The following is a 9,031-nucleotide window of genomic DNA, read 5'->3' as shown; positions in this document are numbered from 1 at the left end:
CGTACGTATTATATTTTTGTTCTATCATAAAATCACATTTTTCTACGTACGCCAGCTTCGTACGTTTCTATCTTTGCCTTCATAAAATCACAAGATAATTTTATCTTCAAGAGTCTCGCTATTAACATCTTGTAAGATAAATGTACGTCCCAGCTAAAACGTACAAATACTTCAAGTTAAGTAATAATATATCATCGCTATTGACAAATTTTTAAGATCCAAGACACAGTTCTCTCTATATGTTTTAATATTTTTTATGTACTCAAATATATTCAAAGGAAAAAGTACATGGGTGATGCCATAGTCGTGGAAGCGCGTACGCTCACGCTGATCTTCTGACCGCCGGAAGCACGAAACCTCTGATCTGGGCAAAATCGGCAAGCCGAGGAAGAACGGACAGGACACATGCTGGACTGGCGAGAAAGCGTGTTCTTCCGCTCGCGCTAGGCATTTCGATTTCTGACACCTCTTGATTTAAAAAATCAGTTTTTTGATAGTTTTCTCTCTCCACTGGGCTATTCATTTTAGCCACAGTTTTCAATTGGTACGATTTGCTTCCAAATCTTACAGATGCATTTTAAAAAATTTTTCCATCGCTCGGACAGAAGAGTCGATTGCTCAGTGAGTACGAGTATACATACAAAGTGCATACGGGTAACCAACCCCGTAGGGCTTGCCACATATGGGCCATTCGGTCAAAGACACCGACCCGTGGCCACGCTGTGTGGAGAAAAGTCCGTAACGTAAACGGCACGAAACAGTCAGGACCGAAGCCCCGAAGGAGCTCTGAGACAGCTTCTCGACCGAGATCGTAGAATTGGCCCAAAACCCGCTCTGCTCCGTCCGCCTCGCACGGACCGTGTATCTCTTATAGATACCGAACGGCCGGCAAGGACGCCGGCGCCGCCGGCCGAATAGCACGCGCGCTTATGAGTGTAAACCGCTGCGGCAACAGACCGCCCGGCCGTGCTGTTGTAACATAGCGCGTGAACGAACGAAAAAAATTTTTATAGTAAACATTAAAATAAATTACACTACCGTAAACTAGACAAAAAATTACACATTTTCTCCCAATATGAAAATTTTCACAAACTTTTTAAAGTCCCATCGCATCGAGTAAACTTTTTTAATAACGCGTCCGCACGATTCTAAATGCTTAATCCATATGTGAAATCGTTCACTGATCACGAATATCGTATTTAAAAAAATTACAAAAATTTATTTTTCAAAATAATCAAAAAAAACCGAAAAATCACAAGAGTAAAGTACCATTATTTTAAACAACATGTCGTTCTAAATGCTTAATCCCTATGTAAAAAAGTTATTTAAGCAAGAATATGTAATTGAAAAAAATTAGAAAAATTTATTTTAGCCGTAAATCGAAAATAATGGGTCGAGCGAATCGGTCGATTGCGCCGAGACGCGCTATGATGCAACAGACGAGCGATTGGAACGCCCGAATATTTTCAAAGTCCCACCGTACCGATCAAGAGTAAAGTACCATTTTCCTACATTAGATTTCGTTCTAAATGCTTAATCCCTATGTAGAAACGTTAGTTAAGCAACAATATCGTATTTTTAAAAAAATCTAATGATAGGATTTTCCAGAAAATTGAAAAAACCGAAAAATGTCAAGAGTAAAGTGCCATTTTCTGACATTAGATTTCGTTCTAAATGCTTAATCCCTATGTAGAAACGTTAGTTAAGCAAGAATATCGTATTTTTAAAAAAATCTAATGATAGGATTTTTCAGAAAATTGAAAAAACCGTAAAATGTCAAGAGTAAAGTGCCCTTATTTTAAACATTATATCGTTCTAAATGCTTAATCCCTATGTAAAAAAGTTATTTAAGCAAGAATATGTTATTGAAAAAAATTAGAAAAATTTATTTTAGCCGTAAATCGAAAATAATGGGTCGAGCGAATCGGTCGATTGCGCCGAGACGCGCTATGATGCAACAGACGAGCGATTGGAACGCCCGAATATTTTCAAAGTCCCACCGTACCGATCAAGAGTAAAGTACCATTTTCCTACATTAGATTTCGTTCTAAATGCTTAATCCCTATGTAGAAACGTTAGTTAAGCAACAATATCGTATTTTTAAAAAAATCTAATGATAGGATTTTCCAGAAAATTGAAAAAACCGAAAAATGTCAAGAGTAAAGTGCCATTTTCTGACATTAGATTTCGTTCTAAATGCTTAATCCCTATGTAGAAACGTTAGTTAAGCAAGAATATCGTATTTTTAAAAAAATCTAATGATAGGATTTTTCAGAAAATTGAAAAAACCGTAAAATGTCAAGAGTAAAGTGCCCTTATTTTAAACAATGTATCGTTCTAAATGCTTAATCCCTATGTAAAAAAGTTATTTAAGCAAGAATATGTTATTGAAAAAAATTAGAAAAATTTATTTTAGCCGTAAATCGAAAATAATGGGGACACCGGAGCTGTTCAAAGCGCCGAGCGCGCCGCGTACGCCCGAATATTTTCAAAGTCCCAACGTACCGATCAAGAGTAAAGTACCATTTTCCTACATTAGATTTCGTTCTAAATGCTTAATCCCTATGTAGAAACGTCAGTTAAGCAAGAATATCGTATTTTTAAAAAAATCTAATGATAGGATTTTCCAGAAAATTGAAAAAACCGAAAAATGTCAAGAGTAAAGTGCCATTTTCTGACATTAGATTTCGTTCTAAATGCTTAATCCCTATGTAGAAACGTTAGATAAGCAAGAATATCGTATTTTTAAAAAAATCTAATGATAGGATTTTTCAGAAAATTGAAAAAACCGTAAAATGTCAAGAGTAAAGTGCCCTTATTTTAAACAATGTATCGTTCTAAATGCTTAATCCCTATGTAAAAAAGTTATTTAAGCAAGAATATGTTATTGAAAAAAATTAGAAAAATTTATTTTAGCCGTAAATCGAAAATAATGGGGACACCGGAGCTGTTCAAAGCGCCGAGCGCGCCGCGTACGCCCGAATATTTTCAAAGTCCCAACGTACCGATCAAGAGTAAAGTACCATTTTCCTACATTAGATTTCGTTCTAAATGCTTAATCCCTATGTAGAAACGTCAGTTAAGCAAGAATATCGTATTTTTAAAAAAATCTAATGATAGGATTTTCCAGAAAATTGAAAAAACCGAAAAATGTCAAGAGTAAAGTGCCATTTTCTGACATTAGATTTCGTTCTAAATGCTTAATCCCTATGTAGAAACGTTAGATAAGCAAGAATATCGTATTTTTAAAAAAATCTAATGATAGGATTTTTCAGAAAATTGAAAAAACCGTAAAATGTCAAGAGTAAAGTGCCCTTATTTTAAACAATGTATCGTTCTAAATGCTTAATCCCTATGTAAAAAAGTTATTTAAGCAAGAATATGTTATTGAAAAAAATTAGAAAAATTTATTTTAGCCGTAAATCGAAAATAATGGGTCGAGCGAATCGGTCGATTGCGCCGAGACGCGCTATGATGCAACAGACGAGCGATTGGAACGCCCGAATATTTTCAAAGTCCCACCGTACCGATCAAGAGTAAAGTACCATTTTCCTACATTAGATTTCGTTCTAAATGCTTAATCCCTATGTAGAAACGTTAGTTAAGCAAGAATATCGTATTTTTAAAAAAATCTAATGATAGGATTTTCCAGAAAATTGAAAAAACCGAAAAATGTCAAGAGTAAAGTGCCATTTTCTGACATTAGATTTCGTTCTAAATGCTTAATCCCTATGTAGAAACGTTAGTTAAGCAAGAATATCGTATTTTTAAAAAAATCTAATGATAGGATTTTTCAGAAAATTGAAAAAACCGTAAAATGTCAAGAGTAAAGTGCCCTTATTTTAAACATTATATCGTTCTAAATGCTTAATCCCTATGTAAAAAAGTTATCTAAGCAAGAATATGTTATTGAATAAAATGAGAAAAATTTATTTTAGCCGTAAATCGAAAATAATGGGTCGAGCGAATCGGTCGATTGCGCCGAGACGCGCTATGATGCAACAGACGAGCGATTGGAACGCCCGAATATTTTCAAAGTCCCAACGTACCGATCAAGAGTAAAGTACCATTTTCCTACATTAGATTTCGTTCTAAATGCTTAATCCCTATGTAGAAACGTTAGTTAAGCAAGAATATCGTATTTTTAAAAAAATCTAATGATAGGATTTTCCAGAAAATTGAAAAAACCGAAAAATGTCAAGAGTAAAGTGCCATTTTCTGACATTAGATTTCGTTCTAAATGCTTAATCCCTATGTAGAAACGTTAGTTAAGCAAGAATATCGTATTTTTAAAAAAATCTAATGATAGGATTTTTCAGAAAATTGAAAAAACCGTAAAATGTCAAGAGTAAAGTGCCCTTATTTTAAACATTATATCGTTCTAAATGCTTAATCCCTATGTAAAAAAGTTATCTAAGCAAGAATATGTTATTGAAAAAAATTAGAAAAATTTATTTTAGCCGTAAATCGAAAATAATGGGTCGAGCGAATCGGTCGATTGCGCCGAGACGCGCTATGATGCAACAGACGAGCGATTGGAACGCCCGAATATTTTCAAAGTCCCACCGTACCGATCAAGAGTAAAGTACCATTTTCCTACATTAGATTTCGTTCTAAATGCTTAATCCCTATGTAGAAACGTTAGTTAAGCAACAATATCGTATTTTTAAAAAAATCTAATGATAGGATTTTCCAGAAAATTGAAAAAACCGAAAAATGTCAAGAGTAAAGTGCCATTTTCTGACATTAGATTTCGTTCTAAATGCTTAATCCCTATGTAGAAACGTTAGTTAAGCAAGAATATCGTATTTTTAAAAAAATCTAATGATAGGATTTTTCAGAAAATTGAAAAAACCGTAAAATGTCAAGAGTAAAGTGCCCTTATTTTAAACATTATATCGTTCTAAATGCTTAATCCCTATGTAAAAAAGTTATCTAAGCAAGAATATGTTATTGAATAAAATGAGAAAAATTTATTTTAGCCGTAAATCGAAAATAATGGGTCGAGCGAATCGGTCGATTGCGCCGAGACGCGCTATGATGCAACAGACGAGCGATTGGAACGCCCGAATATTTTCAAAGTCCCACCGTACCGATCAAGAGTAAAGTACCATTTTCCTACATTAGATTTCGTTCTAAATGCTTAATCCCTATGTAGAAACGTTAGTTAAGCAACAATATCGTATTTTTAAAAAAATCTAATGATAGGATTTTCCAGAAAATTGAAAAAACCGAAAAATGTCAAGAGTAAAGTGCCATTTTCTGACATTAGATTTCGTTCTAAATGCTTAATCCCTATGTAGAAACGTTAGTTAAGCAAGAATATCGTATTTTTAAAAAAATCTAATGATAGGATTTTTCAGAAAATTGAAAAAACCGTAAAATGTCAAGAGTAAAGTGCCCTTATTTTAAACAATGTATCGTTCTAAATGCTTAATCCCTATGTAAAAAAGTTATTTAAGCAAGAATATGTTATTGAAAAAAATTAGAAAAATTTATTTTAGCCGTAAATCGAAAATAATGGGGACACCGGAGCTGTTCAAAGCGCCGAGCGCGCCGCGTACGCCCGAATATTTTCAAAGTCCCAACGTACCGATCAAGAGTAAAGTACCATTTTCCTACATTAGATTTCGTTCTAAATGCTTAATCCCTATGTAGAAACGTCAGTTAAGCAAGAATATCGTATTTTTAAAAAAATCTAATGATAGGATTTTCCAGAAAATTGAAAAAACCGAAAAATGTCAAGAGTAAAGTGCCATTTTCTGACATTAGATTTCGTTCTAAATGCTTAATCCCTATGTAGAAACGTTACATAAGCAAGAATATCGTATTTTTAAAAAAATCTAATGATAGGATTTTTCAGAAAATTGAAAAAACCGTAAAATGTCAAGAGTAAAGTGCCCTTATTTTAAACAATGTATCGTTCTAAATGCTTAATCCCTATGTAAAAAAGTTATTTAAGCAAGAATATGTTATTGAAAAAAATTAGAAAAATTTATTTTAGCCGTAAATCGAAAATAATGGGGACACCGGAGCTGTTCAAAGCGCCGAGCGCGCCGCGTACGCCCGAATATTTTCAAAGTCCCAACGTACCGATCAAGAGTAAAGTACCATTTTCCTACATTAGATTTCGTTCTAAATGCTTAATCCCTATGTAGAAACGTCAGTTAAGCAAGAATATCGTATTTTTAAAAAAATCTAATGATAGGATTTTCCAGAAAATTGAAAAAACCGAAAAATGTCAAGAGTAAAGTGCCATTTTCTGACATTAGATTTCGTTCTAAATGCTTAATCCCTATGTAGAAACGTTAGATAAGCAAGAATATCGTATTTTTAAAAAAATCTAATGATAGGATTTTTCAGAAAATTGAAAAAACCGTAAAATGTCAAGAGTAAAGTGCCCTTATTTTAAACAATGTATCGTTCTAAATGCTTAATCCCTGTGTAAAAAAGTTATTTAAGCAAGAATATGTTATTGAAAAAAATTAGAAAAATTTATTTTAGCCGTAAATCGAAAATAATGGGTCGAGCGAATCGGTCGATTGCGCCGAGACGCGCTATGATGCAACAGACGAGCGATTGGAACGCCCGAATATTTTCAAAGTCCCACCGTACCGATCAAGAGTAAAGTACCATTTTCCTACATTAGATTTCGTTCTAAATGCTTAATCCCTATGTAGAAACGTTAGTTAAGCAAGAATATCGTATTTTTAAAAAAATCTAATGATAGGATTTTCCAGAAAATTGAAAAAACCGAAAAATGTCAAGAGTAAAGTGCCATTTTCTGACATTAGATTTCGTTCTAAATGCTTAATCCCTATGTAGAAACGTTAGTTAAGCAAGAATATCGTATTTTTAAAAAAATCTAATGATAGGATTTTTCAGAAAATTGAAAAAACCGTAAAATGTCAAGAGTAAAGTGCCCTTATTTTAAACATTATATCGTTCTAAATGCTTAATCCCTATGTAAAAAAGTTATCTAAGCAAGAATATGTTATTGAATAAAATGAGAAAAATTTATTTTAGCCGTAAATCGAAAATAATGGGTCGAGCGAATCGGTCGATTGCGCCGAGACGCGCTATGATGCAACAGACGAGCGATTGGAACGCCCGAATATTTTCAAAGTCCCAACGTACCGATCAAGAGTAAAGTACCATTTTCCTACATTAGATTTCGTTCTAAATGCTTAATCCCTATGTAGAAACGTTAGTTAAGCAAGAATATCGTATTTTTAAAAAAATCTAATGATAGGATTTTCCAGAAAATTGAAAAAACCGAAAAATGTCAAGAGTAAAGTGCCATTTTCTGACATTAGATTTCGTTCTAAATGCTTAATCCCTATGTAGAAACGTTAGTTAAGCAAGAATATCGTATTTTTAAAAAAATCTAATGATAGGATTTTCCAGAAAATTGAAAAAACCGTAAAATGTCAAGAGTAAAGTGCCCTTATTTTAAACAATGTATCGTTCTAAATGCTTAATCCCTATGTAAAAAAGTTATTTAAGCAAGAATATGTTATTGAAAAAAATTAGAAAAATTTATTTTAGCCGTAAATCGAAAATAATGGGTCGAGCGAATCGGTCGATTGCGCCGAGACGCGCTATGATGCAACAGACGAGCGATTGGAACGCCCGAATATTTTCAAAGTCCCACCGTACCGATCAAGAGTAAAGTACCATTTTCCTACATTAGATTTCGTTCTAAATGCTTAATCCCTATGTAGAAACGTTAGTTAAGCAACAATATCGTATTTTTAAAAAAATCTAATGATAGGATTTTCCAGAAAATTGAAAAAACCGAAAAATGTCAAGAGTAAAGTGCCATTTTCTGACATTAGATTTCGTTCTAAATGCTTAATCCCTATGTAGAAACGTTAGTTAAGCAAGAATATCGTATTTTTAAAAAAATCTAATGATAGGATTTTTCAGAAAATTGAAAAAACCGTAAAATGTCAAGAGTAAAGTGCCCTTATTTTAAACATTATATCGTTCTAAATGCTTAATCCCTATGTAAAAAAGTTATCTAAGCAAGAATATGTTATTGAATAAAATGAGAAAAATTTATTTTAGCCGTAAATCGAAAATAATGGGTCGAGCGAATCGGTCGATTGCGCCGAGACGCGCTATGATGCAACAGACGAGCGATTGGAACGCCCGAATATTTTCAAAGTCCCACCGTACCGATCAAGAGTAAAGTACCATTTTCCTACATTAGATTTCGTTCTAAATGCTTAATCCCTATGTAGAAACGTTAGTTAAGCAAGAATATCGTATTTTTAAAAAAATCTAATGATAGGATTTTCCAGAAAATTGAAAAAACCGAAAAATGTCAAGAGTAAAGTGCCCTTATTTTAAACAATGTATCGTTCTAAATGCTTAATCCCTATGTAAAAAAGTTATTTAAGCAAGAATATGTTATTGAAAAAAATTAGAAAAATTTATTTTAGCCGTAAATCGAAAATAATGGGTCGAGCGAATCGGTCGATTGCGCCGAGACGCGCTATGATTTAGCGGACAACCCCGGGGTACCTGGCGACCCCCCGGGCGTATTAGCCTTCCCCGGGTATGGCGGCTCTACCCGGGGTGACCTCCTTTCCGACCACACTCGTGGGATCAGTGATGGATTCTTTTTCAAAAATAACCGGGGAGGGGGGTAACGAGCGAGAGGGAGAGGCGTGCGAGCCAATTGTGCGCCTAAACAGATGTGTAGAGCCGGTGTCGCGGAGGCATTCTGCCACACGCGGCACCAAGAGGCCTGCGGAGGGCCTTGGCGACTGCGACGGGGGGGAGGAGTCGGACTTCTCCGTCTCCTCCCACCACTCGTCGCAGAGCGTCCCGGGCACCTCCACGAGGAAACGGGGCCGGCCACCGACGACCGGGCAATACGTTGGCCTCCAAGAGGCCAAACGGAGACAGGCTGAGGCTGAGAAAAGCCTCATAGCGGGCATGTTCGACCCGGTTGCCCCGGGACCGAGGCCCGAGAGAACAAGCGACCGGCTTCCGGATGAGGTCGAGGTCGCTGCGGATTTCA

Source organism: Megalopta genalis, chromosome 9 (assembly GCF_051020955.1).
Source record: "Megalopta genalis isolate 19385.01 chromosome 9, iyMegGena1_principal, whole genome shotgun sequence".
NCBI lineage: Eukaryota > Metazoa > Arthropoda > Insecta > Hymenoptera > Halictidae > Megalopta > Megalopta genalis.
Note: the sequence above shows the minus strand (reverse complement) of the source record.